Consider the following 15,412-nt stretch of genomic DNA (forward strand, 5'->3'; position numbering starts at 1 on the left):
ACAAATAAGTGAATACACAGATTGAAAAACATAAGCCACGGTGATAAGGTCTAATGTACAGGTCATTAGAATTCTAGGAAAAGGGGCTGGGGAATAAAGGGACACAAACAATACTTACAGAGGCACTGGCCAGAAATGTGCCCAAAATGCTAAAAACATTAATCTGCAGATTTACGAAGCTCTACAAGATTAAAGCAGAATAAATTCAGAAGGCAAAAAATACGCATTGAGATACATCACAGCGACATCTTGCTGAAAACCTCATGGGCACACATGCTGAAAATAAAAAACACAGGAGAATCTTCAAAACAGCCGAGGGCGAGGGCTGGAGGCAGCCAGAGAGAAGGACACATCATACTCAAAGGAGCAACAATTATGCCGATAGCTGATCTTCCAGAAGAAACAGTGGAATCCAGAAGACAATAGGATGGCATCTTTAAAATGCTGAAAGTAATTGCCAAATTCTTTTTTTTTTTTTTTTTTTTTAATGAGACAGAGTCTTGCTCTGCCACCCAGGCTGGAGAGCAGTGGCACAATCTTGGCTCACTGCAACCTCCGCCTCCCAGGTTCAAGCGATTCTCCTGCCTCAACCTCCCAAGTAGCTGGAATTACAGGTGCGCACCACCATGCCCAGCTAATTTTTGTATTTTTAGTAGAGACGGGGTTTTGCCAGGTTGGCCAGGCTGGTGCCAAATTCTAGATCTGGAAAAATATCTTATAAAGTGAAGGCAAAATAACGCATTTTAGTTAAATTTATTGACATAGAGTATAGCAGACAAAATTGTAAACGTACATTAAAAACATTATTTGTGTCATACATTTTTTTGCTAATGTATATGCCCTTTCCCACTAAGTTACAGACCTGCAAGGAAATACACAAGATAAGAAACAATGAATTATTTTTAAGAACAATCAACCAATGCCTATCAGGTTTTTCCTTGTTCCAATTCACAGCTTTCAGCCAACTTTACCTTTGTCATCAAAATATAAAATGCTGTGCCTAAGAAATGTCTCTACATAAGTAAACTTCATGGCTAATTCAAAAACATGAGAAAAACTAATTTAAATATTTTACCTGGCACCACGCAGCAGCTGAAGAAGAAAGGGACAGGCCTTAACCTTCCCTCCACATTGTGTTCCTAATTACATTCCTGATTCCACTCCTGAATCCTGTGAGGGACAGAGAAACTCCAAGGGAGTATGTTCAGACTGCATCTAAAAATGTAATCAGCACCTTTCTTAATAAAGTTTGTAGAGTGTAAAAAACCATCGTGGGTTTGGGCATCAAATAGATTTTTCAGATCACTCTTCGAATCCATCAGTTCCCAGTTGTCCATTCTTTTTTTTTTTTTTTGAGACGGAGTCTTGTTCTGTCACCCAGGCTGGAGTGCAGTGGTGCAATCTCGGCTTACTGCAACTTCCACCTCACAGGTTCAAGCAATTCTCCCTGCCTTAGCCTCCCAAGTAGCTGGGACAACAGATGTCTGCTAACACATCCGGCTAATTTTTGTATTTTTTAGTAGAGACGTGTTTTTGCCATGTTGGCCAAGCCCATCACTCCCAGCCCAGTGGTATGTTCTTGGGCAAAATAGTTAACCTTTTTCAGGCTTCTTTTCCTCATTTTTTCCTTTTTTTGTGTGTGAGACAGGGCGTTGCTCTGTTTCCCAGGCTGGAGTGCAGTGGTGCGATCACAGCTATTGCAGCCTCAACCTCCTGGGCTTAAGTGATCCTCCGGCTTCAGCCTCCAAAGTAGCAGGAACTATAAGTGTGTGCCACACACGTGGCTAAATTGTTTTAAAAATTTTTTTGTGGAGATGGAGTCACTGTATTTTTTCCCATCTTTTAGATGAGAATATTGGTACCTGTCTCAAAGACTGGTGAAGATTAATTGAGATAATGAATACATGCCCAGTACAGTGCATGACTCACAGTTGACACTGAAAATAGTAGGTATTATTTTTATTATATAGTCACTCCAGGTAGTAGGAAAATACTGAATGACAAAGCATTCAGTGGGAAAAATAACAGATAAGTCCATTGTCACTCAGAATGATGAGGAATATGGCTGAGTACTAACAAAAGCAATATGTTATTTATACAGGCTGATTTCCCTGTTTTGCAGGCTGTGAAATTTGGTTGCTTTAGAGATAGGGTGGTTATTAGACATCAGTGAAAATAAGCACACTGTGAGAATTTATAGGGAAATACATTTAATTAAGTGCCATCTGAGCCACCCACACTGTGAACAAGGATTCTGGCAACAAAGGGTTATTGTTGCCAAGTTCCTGCCAAATGTTATTTTCCTAAGTTAGTGTGTTGGTGGTGGTGGTGGTGTTTTTTTCTGGCCAAAGCCTGAACAAAGAATTCCAGATGGCAACGTGGAGTGGGAAAGCCTCATCACCGTAGACCAAAAGTCTCCCAAAGTCCAAAGAAGATTGGGAAATCCTTTTAAAATATTTCCTTTGGATGGAGGAAGGGGGTGGGTACCACAGGAAATGTAAAGTAGGAAATAATGGCAATTTAGCTTTAGGGTAAATTCTTTGAGGATATTAATTCATTTCTGAAAACTTAGAATGTGCTTCCCTCCACCCCCAAGGAGGAATGCCAATGCAAGCCCCATACAAAGCACAAGGTTCTCACTAAGTGCTAGTTGAACTGAGCAAAACTGACCCCCAGAGCACAGAGTAAATACTCAGAAATGACATCGACAATGACCAGCTCATTAAGCTCTTCTGCAGGTTTCAGTCTCTGTTCTGAGCACTTTACATGTATCATCACATTCTGCAACAACCCTATGACAACCTTATTTCTTCCTTGATTTTTAGCTATAGAAATTCAGCCTCAGAGAGGTTAAAGACTTTCTTTCATCACAGAGCTAGTCTGTCACAGAGCTGGGATCAACCCCAGATCTGTCTGACCTCCAAGGTCATATTCTACCGCTGCACTGAGAAACCTGAGTAAAGTCCCAAAACTCCACCTTCACATCAATAGGTCAGTAAAACAATCAATGTGTAAGATTAAGCTTGGCCAACAGAGGAATTCTGACCAATATGAAACTACAGTCGAGAAACTCAGGAAGATACCTACTGTGTTGGGAAATCACAGGACATTCTGTGTAACAAAGTTCAATGTTACGGGGTAAAAACTAAAACACCCAACAAGCCAGTGAGGGCCACTTGTATAACTGGGCCTCCACGTTTCCACTAGAGGAGCCGAGTGTGCAGGGGTGCGGTGCAGCGCCTCATGCAGTCTTATGCAGGACTGTAGTTTGCACACCCTTCTTTCTCCTTAGCCGGTAGAAAAAAATGCAGATATGCAGGTTGAAAGTATAAATGTAAAAATTGTTTAATTCATTGTTAAATATTCTTATAGCTACCAGATGTAATGACAAAGACAGACAATGCCAGAAGTCATGTTTTCATAACTCTTTAGAAAAAGAAAATAAGACAGTAAAGGTCTGGAAAGCACGTAATTATAGGCTGCAAGTGCAATTTTGTGCATGAGAGTGACCTACCTCCACCCCAAGTCTCCACCATCCTTTAGACTTATCCTTTATAAGCTGAAGACTGCTATATCACTCCCAAAGTCTCTACTGAGCTGCAAAACCATATATCCAATTAGCTTTCAGATGGCTCCAGTTACATGTCACAAAGAGGTCAAATTCAATATATCAAAAATATCCAAAATCTAGCTCATAATCTTGTAGTCCAAATACATTATTTCTTTAATATCCACTATTCCAGTGAATAGCCCAGGTATTCTTACAGCCATTCGTGCTGGAGACCCAAGGGTCACCTCAGACTTGGACTCCTCTCTATCTTCTCCCCTCTACAACTGAGTTCTCTCAGGTTTGCCTTTGCATATTTCCTGATTTCATCTTTCTCCCTTTCTCTCTCTCTCCACCCAGCAGTGGTGCCTTTAGTTCATCATTGTTTCTCACCTGAATTAAACCAAGTACACCAAGTCCCTCAGCTATTCTTTCTCTAGTCTTGTTCCAACATAATCCATTTTCCACTCTAATCTGGTCCTTTCACCTCATTGACTCTAGACACTTCTGCATAAAGTCCAAAAGTCTTCACATGCATATAAGATCCTTCATGACCTGTTACCCGCCCACCTCTCCATTTTTGACCCTTGTCCTTCCTACCCTGTGCCTCCACAATCTAGTCAAAGCAAACTCTGTACTTCATCGCAAATGGCCTTCACTCTCATCTCTGTGCTTATCTTCCCACATCTTTCACACTCTTTCCCTGCTAACCCCTCCACACTCCTATATAAGGTAAAGTCGCTTCTAGAAAATGTAGACTCGGCCCCCATCTCCTTCCTCTCGTGGCACCCTGTGCTCACCTCTGCCCCTCTGTTGTGGTACTTACCATATTGTGTTGTGATCATCTTCAAAGCTAGCATCCCAAAAGACAGACATGGATTACTCATCTTTGTATCTATCACCTAGTAGAGTCCATGCAATAATAGGTGGTCAATAAAAGTTTGTGGAATGAATTAATCTAGAAAAGAAGAAAGGAAAGCAAAAAGGGACACCATATGTTGGGGAGAGTTTGTTTATAGGCACATTTAACAGTTGTGAGACACAGATGATCTATTATGTTAACAATTGTGACAGACAGATGATCTATTATGTTTTCAGAGTTTGTGACTTCAACAGGGAACTAAGAGGAATAAAAGGAAGCCTGATCGCAATGATTTAAATAACATAAAGATCATAACTGAAATATTTAATTGCCTAAAGGGAAAAATGGATTCATCAACTGAAGGGTAAACTAATCCGTAAATATCCCAGGTCTAACAGCGTCTGGCATAAAGCCTTGGGGAAAATGGGCACACCCTGCACTGCACTCTGGTGATAACTCTTGACAAAAAGTGACACCAGCCTGCTGGAGCTTTCCTCCATGCACAACAATTTCAGCCAGAGAAGAAGTAGGGGTAAAAATAATAATCATGAAAGATAAATACATAATGGATAAATGGATGGATGGAAAGATAGGCAGTGGATGGATAGATAGATAAGATAGAATAAATAGATGATTGATAAGTAGATGATGGATAGACAGATGATAGATGAAATTGAATAGATACATGATTGATAAATAGATGATGGATAAATGATAGACAATAGATGATAGATACAGAGATAAAATAGAATAAATAGTTGATGGATAAATGATGGATAAATGATAGACAATAGATGATAGATACAGAGATAAAATAGAATAAATAGATGATTGATAAATAGACAATGGATAGATAAATGATAGACAGGTGATAGATAGATGATAGATAGATAATAGATTAAATAGATAGGCAATACATAGATGATAGAAAGATAGATGGATGGATGGATAGATAGATAGATAGATAGATAGACAGACAGACAGACAGACAGGCTGGCCATAGCTGTTTTGCTGGTGAAGCTGCAGTGGCAGAACACTGTTGCAAAAACAAATGCAGGCAAAAAATGTGGACATTTGGAAGGTGGAAGCCAAGGACTGTCAGTGGGATCTGCTAAAAAGAAATTTATGGTCTGATCCCACAGATGGTGGTATCTGTGGAGGACCAGCCACCTTGTGCAAAAGCTGGGAAGAATGAGAGGAAAAACTAGACAAGAACTAAACAAGTGAAGAGAACAACAGAAGATGGTAAAGAAGAGGATCTAAGGCAATAGCAGCTAAGGTGTTGACCATTAGCAAAACCAGTGCAGAGAGAAAAGATACATTGACACTGAAATTAGAGAAGAGAATGTATTAGTCCCAAAGATACAGAAGCTGAAACAGCCCAATACTCAGGACTTGCACTTCTGGCCATGATGGAGTAACATGGATCAGATTCACCCTCTTACCTTAAACAACAACAACAAATGGAAATAATTTTAAATAATTTCAGACAGTGGACAAGAGGCAGCAGAGGACAGTGATTCCTGAGAAAAGGGGGAACAAGCAAGGTGAGCCCTGAGATGGCCCGGCTTACCAGGTGGACAGCGTTTTCAGTTAAGTGATGGTGCAAAAAGATAGAACCTAAACAAAGCCTACTGGTTTATGGACACAAGTGAGAATTCAGGGATGACACTCTGGCTAACCCCGTAGAGGAGAGTAATGGAGGAAAGAGAGCTTCACAGAGAGTCCTGCATAGAAGGAGAGTCTGGAGATGGAAAGGGGGTTCCTCTACTCTTCAGCTGAGTACTGGTCAGGGTGTGGATGTGAAGAAGCTGCACCCACCAGGAGTGAGTGGGTGGAATCATCCCTGAGCTAGGGGGCAAGGAACTTTGATGTCCCCATAGCAGAGTGGAGAAATCTTGTAATACATGGTCGTGCCCTCAAAAGGAAAAAAGTACCCCTAGACCAGGTTCTTTTGTGGTTCATAAGTGTGATGATTGGGTTTTTTGCTCATGTGTGAGATGTGCCTCCCTCAAACCTCGTTATGATGTCGGCACATCACCCATCTGACTTGGAAAAAAAAATCCCTGCACCAAAAGCTGCTCTGGTTCCATCTAACCATGCTTGAAAGCAAACTTCAAAAAGATTAACTGTTTCCAAGCAACTTAAGTATGTCCCAGAACAAAGACCAAGAATATTTAAAAGAATACAAAAATATCTGACATCCAACAAGATAAAAATTACGTCTGGCCATCCACTCAAAAATTACCAGACATGCAAAGTAGCAAGGGAACAAAATGGACAATGAGCGGGAGGGAAACTGATCAACATAAACAGACCCAGAAATAACATAAATGCAGGAGTTAGTAGACAAGGACATCAAAACAGTTATAACTACATTCCATATGTTCAAGAAGGTGGAGAAAAATGTGAGCATATTAAAGATATAAAAAGATATTTTAAGAGAGCCTTAAAGTTGGGAGAGGAGCACCTCAAAGCTTGAGGTATCTCTGATATGTTTTAAAAAAGTAGCAACATCCACTTTCCTTATCTGGTGTGATCATACCAGGCACTTTCCAAACAAGTAGACTTTTGAGAATGAAAGCGGTGCTGTTAATAATGAGCTTGGGACCATCAGCATAAACAGAGACTGCCCCGGGTTGACTGTGACATATGATGAGGCCAGCATTTCCTCCCAAAGCTTAGCAATATTTAACAGTGTGTAGGACATGCACATCAACAACAGCTGACATTATGGTTTCAGTCCTTAAAGGGATGGCCTCAGCCTCTGGGAACTCTCGGCCATGCCTACTAATGCACACCACATCTCTCTCCAAAATAAGTTTGTTCTTTGCAGTCCTCTCCTTTTGTTCCGCGGCTGACTTTGACCTCTCTCTACTGTGTTGTGCCTGACTCTTCCACTGAGAGCCTCAGGCTCAGACTTCACAATCCTTGTCCCAATCAAACTTAGCTGACTCTAGTCTCAACCCCACAGGACTATGCTGCCTACCACTCAACAGGAGCTAAAATGAAAAAGTTGTGAAAGAGTTAATGAGTTACTGCTCCTTGGTCGGGAACTTATGGTAAAGCTGCCGCTACCCTCCTGGCTTTGCACAACAGCCCACCAGTTATACCAAACCAAAGTTTGCCTAAGTATTGGCAAATGCCCTGTCAAGTGGTATCTGTAAATACTCTGAATTATTTGTCCAAGTGAGTCAAAATATTCAGGGTGCCAAAGAGAAAGGCGATCTCTTGCAAGGTCAGCAAAAAGTCTCACGAAATCTTCAAGTCCCGATCCAGTGGGGAGAAATTTCCGTCCAATGACAGAGTGAAAAGACACTGGGTGTACTGGGGACTGGAGTGCCTCCCTTTATTTCCACAAGCCTCTGCTCCTGTGAATAATGCAGTGATCACAGATCCTGACTTCATGTTATGACCTGATTGAAACCCAGACCCAAACCTGTCCTGGAGCATGTGATAAACCAGATGAGCCTGGAGTTCAGCTGTCACCACCTTCTCAAACACAGGCATCTTAATTAAAAAATTATAAGCTATACTTTTGCCAAGGATTCAGATAAAACATCAAAAGGGTGGAAAAGGGTGTCTTTCTTTCAGTTAAAGGACAGGTCCAAGATTGGGGGATGAGAGTGGAAAATCAGGTAGTTGAGAATCAGGAGACAGACCAAAGCTGAAGCTCATCCCTAGTGAGGGGACCTTCCCCATTTTGGAGACAGATTGTGCTGTACTGATGACCATGTGCATAAACAAGCCTCTTCTCTCCACTCTTCAACCTTGTCTTTAAAAACAGGCCTGTCCCAGCATGTGGGGAAAACATACAAAGCATGTTGAACTCAGATATGAATCTGAATGCTGTGGAAAACAGCCAAAAAAGTGGCATCTTCTCCACCACTGACAATCCTTTGCATCCCTCTCCTCCTTGCGGGTAAATGAGAGCTGGAACTCAGCCTTGGCTCACAGCAGAAAACAATTCTAACCCAGGGCGCATCCACATTCGTAGGGAGATGTTCAAGTGCTTGATCATAGATGCAGGAAAAAAAAGTCTGATTTGTTGGCATCAGACCTAGTCTTTGGATGGGAAAACTAATAAACATCAACCTTGAAGACAAGAGACAAACATTTCTTCTCCAGAAATATACTGACAGTGACCTTATAGTCTTCAAACATTTGGGCCTTTAAAATAAACAGACTTTTGTAAAATATCTAATTAACAGCTAAAGGTTGTAAGTGAAGGCTGGAATATTGAGAAGATAAATAATTGGATTTCATTTATCTTCACTGCTCTAAATTTTTGCTTCTTCCACCTTTGCCTATACGATGAACACATCCTGAGAACTCAGGCTAACCCAGGCAGAACCAGGGGCAACACAACTAGCAGACGAAGTTGAATAATGACTCTCACCCAGACCTCCCTTCACTTTGGTGCCCAGAATTTGATCTTGTAAAAGATTCAGACATCCATGCTTCTCCAATTAGAATAGGCTTTACTTCTATAGATAAGCACAGGTAAACCAGGAGATTTGAATCTATACAATATACCTAGAACATCTTTTTAGAGCAAGTTTCACTTGAAGATTTAGGGGAAGGGGTGTTAAGAAATGTTCTTTCACTTTAAGAGCAAGTCCAGTGTTTTTAATATTGAAGTATGGATGACTTACAGGACTATGCCTAATTTGCAGGAAATTTGAATATAAAACACAAGACTTCTTGGTATTTTACTTTATGATGGGCTTTTGGGGTCCTCATCTGTAATCTTTCTGCAATACCAGCACAACCTTTCCATTTCAGTCTAGAAGTCTGGTCCACGATGTCCTAGGTAGACGGTGAAGCTCTGAAGAACATGCGCCTTGCACTTGCTCCTGGTTCATTTGTCCATTGCTCATCATAAATCTCAGAGACACCAGAGAGAACCAAGCATCACCAACAGTGACTGATATGGTTTGGCTGTGTCCTCACCCAAATCTCATCTTGAATTGTAATCCCCATAATCCCCACGAGTCGTGGGAGAGACCTGCCGGGAGGTAATTGAATCATGGGGGTGGTTTCCCCTATGCTGTTCTCGTGATAGTGACAGAGTTCTCATGAGACCTGATGGTTTTATAAGCGTCTGGCATTTCCCCTGCTGGCACTCTTTCTCTCCTGCTGCCCTGTGAAGAGGTGCCTCCTATCATGATTGTAAGTTTCCTGGGGCCTCCCTACTCAGGCAGAACTGTGAGTCAATTAACCTCTTTTCTTTTTAAATTACCAGACTTGGGTATTTCTTCATAGCAGCATGAGAACATATGAATACAATGACCAGTTATGGATGAGAAGTGCCCAACTGCACAATCTTATCGATTTCATACCACCAGGTCTCACAGAAATGGTATGGAGATGTCTCAAGCAAGATCAAATCAGAAAAATCATGACTCCATGAGGAGCCAGGCACAGTGACTCCCACTTGCAATCCCAGCTACTCAGGAGGCTGAGGCAGGAGAATCACTTGATCCCTAGGATTTGAGGCTGCAGTGAGTTATGATCATACCACTGCACTCCAACCTGGGTGACAGAGGGAGACTCCATCTCTTAAAAAGTATATATCCATAAGGGTAGAGGTCTTTATTTTGTTTGTGAACTTATCCACCAAGCACATAAAACAGTCAGGCTCACAGTTCATGCTCTGTAAACATATGTCAAAAATTAATTCTATATGCTACTTCCCCAAACATTATTTTCTAATTATCTTCCCAAATGGCTAGTTAGATGAAAATCAGTTGTCTCTTGTGCCATTCTACATCCAGAAGGAATGAAAGGTATGCTATAAGGAATGGGGAGTATGAGTAACTAATTTGAAGGAAAAAAGTAACCAAGGTTTTCAGTGTTTGTGGATGGATATATAGACATCCTGTCCCTCTTTGTGTCATTGGGAATTTGACATCGTTTCCCAGAGCCAATAACTTGTCCTGTTAGGAAGCCTCTGTCTTGCTCCATCAGCCAACCTCCTCTGCTCAGCAGTCACGCTGCCTTTCATCCACTCCTGATGAGGTCATTTCCTGCCTGGCTGAACTAGGGGCTTAGTTGAAAGTGAGCTGGCCAAGATTCAATCAGGATAAGACTGAAGCTGTGTGCTTGAACTGGGGAAACGCTTCAGGAGTCACAGGAGCGATCTCTTCCATGTGCGGATGGGATGCATTTAACCCTTGCCATTGACAGTGACAGCTTTAGGTCAGGATGGAAGCAAGGCTTGAGGACACAACTGTGGGCTAGAAAGCAGAATACCTGGGTGCCAGTGCTGGCTTCCACGATAAATACCTGGGGCTGTTAGGAGGATCAAAGCTTTGGGCAGGAGGCAGGTGTGGGGATTCTGAGGGAAGTTTTATTTTCCTCATGTGGAAAATGATGGGGTTGGAATTTATTATCTCCAAGGTCCTTTCAGCTCTAATTTAATGTTGCTCCAGGCATCTCTGAGGATTTCTGAGATAGCCTGGATGCCATCTGTGCTGGTGTGGAGGTCGCTACCTCCCGTTCCAAATGCTGGCCGAGGTGACTCTCAGGTGGATTAACCACAACCACAATGGGGAAGAAGCTGAGGCTGAGTGCTGATGGCAGATACCAAGAAAGTGCGACACAACCTGTCCACAACGGTATTGAACATGCTCAGCCCGGCCATGCCTGCCAGTGTCCAGAGACACTGAGAGGTCCTGGGTGCCAGGCTGCCATCTAGGGCCGGGGAGGAGCCTACACAGGACGGTGCATCGGCAAGGAATGAGAAGTCAGAAAACTCTCCAAAGACACCTCAAAGGATTCTGGTCAGCCAACCAAGCACCAGGTGGTTTGTTTATGGGGCAGGAGAATACGTATAGGTGGATGAGGCGGGGCCTTGGGAGAAATTCCTTCTGAAGTGAGCCCAGATTATAGACCATCTGGAAGAGCAGCTAAGAGCACTCTGATGAATGAAGAAAGAGAAGGCATGCCACTGAGACACCAGCACATGTTAGAAAGGTGCAGAGGTCAGGATGGCATGATCCTGGAGTAAGAATAAATAATAAATCAATTGAACAGAATAAAGTAGAAGATCAGATCCATATTTCTATACACATTTCTATACAAATGTATACAAATGTATAAATTTCTAAACAAATGTGTTTCTATACAAATGATAGCTACACATATAATAAAAGTTTGATTTTAACATTAGAAAGGAAAATAGATTCTTTGGTATAGGGCTCTGTTCCTAACTCACATCATATACCAAAATAAATTTCAAATAGATTACAGAGTGGCATACTGAAAATTACCAATGAAAGAATTGAAAGCAATATAACTAAATACTTATCCAATCCCTGTCAAGGGACAGTGTTTCTAAGCATATGCACAAAAGAAGATATAATAAAGGAAAGGACACTATGTAGAACTGTAACAAAATTAGAAATTCTCTCTAAAACTCAAAATACAATAATAATAAAATTTAAAAAAAAAAGAAATTCTGTCTATAGAAAGGAGCACTAACTAAATTAAAAGATGAACAATAAACCAGGAGGATAGAAGTTAAAACAATTTGACAGGCAAGTGATTAAAATTCTACATAAGGGGCTTCTAACAAGTCTGTCTGCCTATCACTAGCTATGTGACTTTGGATGGGTCATTTAATTTCACAGACTTCTATTATATTAATAGGGTTAATAATCAAATATATTTCAGAGGATTGCAAGGATTATAAAAGAAAATATATGAAAACTAGCACAGTAAAGGCTTACTAAATGTTGGCTGCCATTATTATCAAAAGTATTATTATATCATTATTCATCAGTATAATAAAAGAATACATATTTATATTTATATATAATAAATTATTATTATTAAATACCACAAGGGAATTAGAAACAAAAACTTGGAAAGGCAATTCAAACCAGAAGAACACAAATGGCAAACAAATGAAATGGGATCTGCTCATCAGCTGTCAAAACAGGTGTATTTTTAAAACAATAATATTTTTAAATGATAACATATGGAGTATAGGGAAAATTCTCATACCTTATTGGTATAAGTACACTTTAGTATAATCTTCCTGGAGGGCAGTTGGTATAAAACAATGTTTATATCATTTGACCTAATAATTCTACTTCTTTATCTAAGGAAACAATCAGATATACACCAAATAAAAAGGTATATCAAGATTATTCATTATAATAGCAAATACCAGAAGCAAGGCTCAATAAAGGAATGTTTATTTCATCCATGCAACGGAATTTTATCTAGCCGTTGAAAATCAAGTTGCGAAAAATATTTAGAAGCATGGGAACATGTTTACCATATTTGTTCAATGAAAAAAGTAAGCTAAATATCTCTTCTATATTTTATCTCAGTTTTATTTTAAAAATGAATTTTACAATACAGAAAAGGATCCATATAAATAAATATACATACATACCTATGTACTCATGTATGTATACGAAACAAATGAACTTTTATATCTAGCTGGTAGAAATGCTAGTGATTTAATATTTTCTTTGTGCTTGTCTTTATTTTCTGAAATTCTTACTATTTACGTGTATCACTTTTAATTAGAAAAAAATACAACAAATACTATTTTAATAGACCCCGATGTCACTTTCCTCCTTATCTCATATTACTTTCCAAGCTATTACTTTTATCTCAAGTTGGAAATCAAGAAGGCCAGTAAATCACCCAGTTGAGGGTCTTATATGCACCCTACCTAAGGCCCAAGTGCCTCTCCGGAGAGTCTCTCTCTGGTGCCAAGTTGTTGTTTAACCCACACAATCATGCGGACTACCTCCTCCACTTTTTTCTCCTTCCCCTCCTTTTCAGGGAGTAGATGCCTATGCATAGAGTTTGGGATTTGGAGGCTCACAATCCTGAGCTAGAACCCCAGCTCTGTGTCTTCCTTGACCTTGGGCTCAGTGTTGTAAATGGAGCATGGGCTTGAGAAGAACTCTGAGAGTTTACATGCAAGAAAAGGGCTTGTGATGTAGACAATCTAGGGTATCTGGATTTTCTTCTTTCACTAGTGGGAAATAATGGAAACTTTTAAATCAGAAGAGCAATATGACCTTAGCAAACTGTCGCTTAGTGAAGTATCTCTAGCAGCAGTATTGAAGAAAGACAAATGAGAGGGGGACACTGGTAACTCCTGAAAAGTTCAGCAAAGAGGATGAGGAATGGATCCAAGATGCCATGACCGAAGTGGAGATACTGGTTTCATGCATGAGCGCATGACTGTGTGTATGTGCTCAAATGTGAAAGGAGAGCGAGAGGAACTAGTGACAAGTCTTGGATTTTTTTGCTGAGGGAATCATTGGGATTCAAGGACTGCCAACCCAGTATCCACTCACTTCTTTCTTTTTTGATTTACTTACTCCTTCAATTTATTTTTAATTGACAAATAAAAATTGTACATACCTGTCATGTAGATTATGTTTTGATATATGTATAGATTGTGGAATGACTATGTCAAGCTAATTAATATATACATTATCTCCCATACTTATTTTTGTGGTGGGAACACTTAAAATTAACTCAGCAATTTTTAAGAATACGATCCATTGCTAGCAACAATGGTATTGTCAGTTAGTTATACTCACCATGTTGACTTCTCTTTTTTTTAGTTACAGGACCCAGTTTCTTTCAGGGTAGCAACACATTTCCCAGCCTCTCCTGCAACTCAGGGTGTCAATCAGATACGAATAGAGGTTGCTAGATGGGACGTCTAGGAAAGTTCCTTAAAGAGAAAATGGTGTGCATATTTGCTGCCCTTCTACACCTTTCTTCTGCATCCTAACTGGAAACTGGATGCAATGGCCAGAGCTCCAAAAACCATCTTCAATCAATAGATAATATTGTGGATGGAATCCATATTTTAGGGGTGATGAAATAGAAAAAATAGAGGTATCCTGGGTTCCCAAAGACCACTAAGCCTTTGTACTAGCCCTGGACTTCCTTTATCCAAATGTCTTTCATATTAAAAATAAATCTCTACCTGACTGAACCAACTTTATTTGGGCTCTGTTAACTGCTAATTTAGTCATCATTAACTAATATGAAGAACACAGGAAGTAGGGAAAATTTAGTTGTGTGCAAATTGAATGGGATATTTTGTTGTTTGTATTATTTTGTATTTGAGACACCCATACAATATCCCACTCAATTTACTCATAAAGCAATTGGAAATATAAAATACTGATTAAAATTGAAGTCCTGAATATAATCATATCAGAAGGAGATTGTATATGCAGTAGAAGAAATAGTTTAACCCCTTAAGATCACCAGCACTGCATAATAATCCTAAACATAAATGCCCCTAATAAGACAGCTTCAAAATATGTGAAGTAAAAACTGATAGTATTGCAAGGAGAAACAGACAAACCCACAATTATATTCAGAGATTTCAAAAATTAATAAAATAATTAATTAATAAATAATTGATTAATAAATTATTTATTAATTAATCATTAATAAATTGTTGATTAATAAAATAATTATTAAAACAGGTAGACAAAATAATTAATAATTATTAAAACAGGTAGACAAATTAATAAAACAGGTAGACAAAAAAATAAGTAAGGGCATAGAAGACTTGAATAACTCAATCAACTTGACCTAATAGTTATAGAACACTCAACCCAATTTCAGCAGAATACACTTTTTTCAAGTGGACGCAGAACATTTACCATGATAAACTATATTCTGAGCCATAAAATAAGTCTTGAAGTATATTCTCAGAACATAGTGAAATTAAATTAAAAATGAATATTGAAAAGATATCTGGAAAGTCTCCAAATATTTATAAATTAAATAACATACTTTTAAATAACCCATGGATCAAAGAAGAAAAGAAAAAAGATTTTGAACTAAGTGAAAATAAAAATACATTTTAGAAATTGTGAGATGCAGCTAAAGCAGTATTTAAAGGAACATTTATAGCACTAAAATATCTATATTAGAAAGAAGAAAGGTCTGAAGTCAAAGTTCTGTTTCCTACATAAGAAAAAACAAGTAAATGAAACTCA

At 39.4% G+C, this 15,412-nt stretch overlaps 1 long non-coding RNA gene and 1 other non-coding gene across 2 annotated transcripts in view; one reads left to right on the top strand and one right to left on the bottom strand.

The window, feature by feature from the left end:
• Window positions 1–14,052, bottom strand: part of LOC134739680 (uncharacterized) — an 83,046-nt gene extending 68,994 nt beyond the window's left edge. The window contains exon 1 of the long non-coding RNA XR_010126548.1: window positions 13,988–14,052. This is a non-coding gene — a long non-coding RNA (uncharacterized LOC134739680). The remainder of the gene's footprint in view (window positions 1–13,987) is intronic.
• On the top strand, window positions 6,358–6,460 carry LOC129039794 (small nucleolar RNA U13). The gene has a single exon (XR_008503492.1). It is a non-coding gene; the product is annotated as a small nucleolar RNA U13 (small nucleolar RNA).
• Window positions 14,053–15,412: the final 1,360 nt, after the last annotated feature.

This window comes from Pongo pygmaeus, chromosome 5, assembly GCF_028885625.2.
Source record: "Pongo pygmaeus isolate AG05252 chromosome 5, NHGRI_mPonPyg2-v2.0_pri, whole genome shotgun sequence".
NCBI classification, from domain to species: Eukaryota; Metazoa; Chordata; class Mammalia; order Primates; family Hominidae; genus Pongo; species Pongo pygmaeus.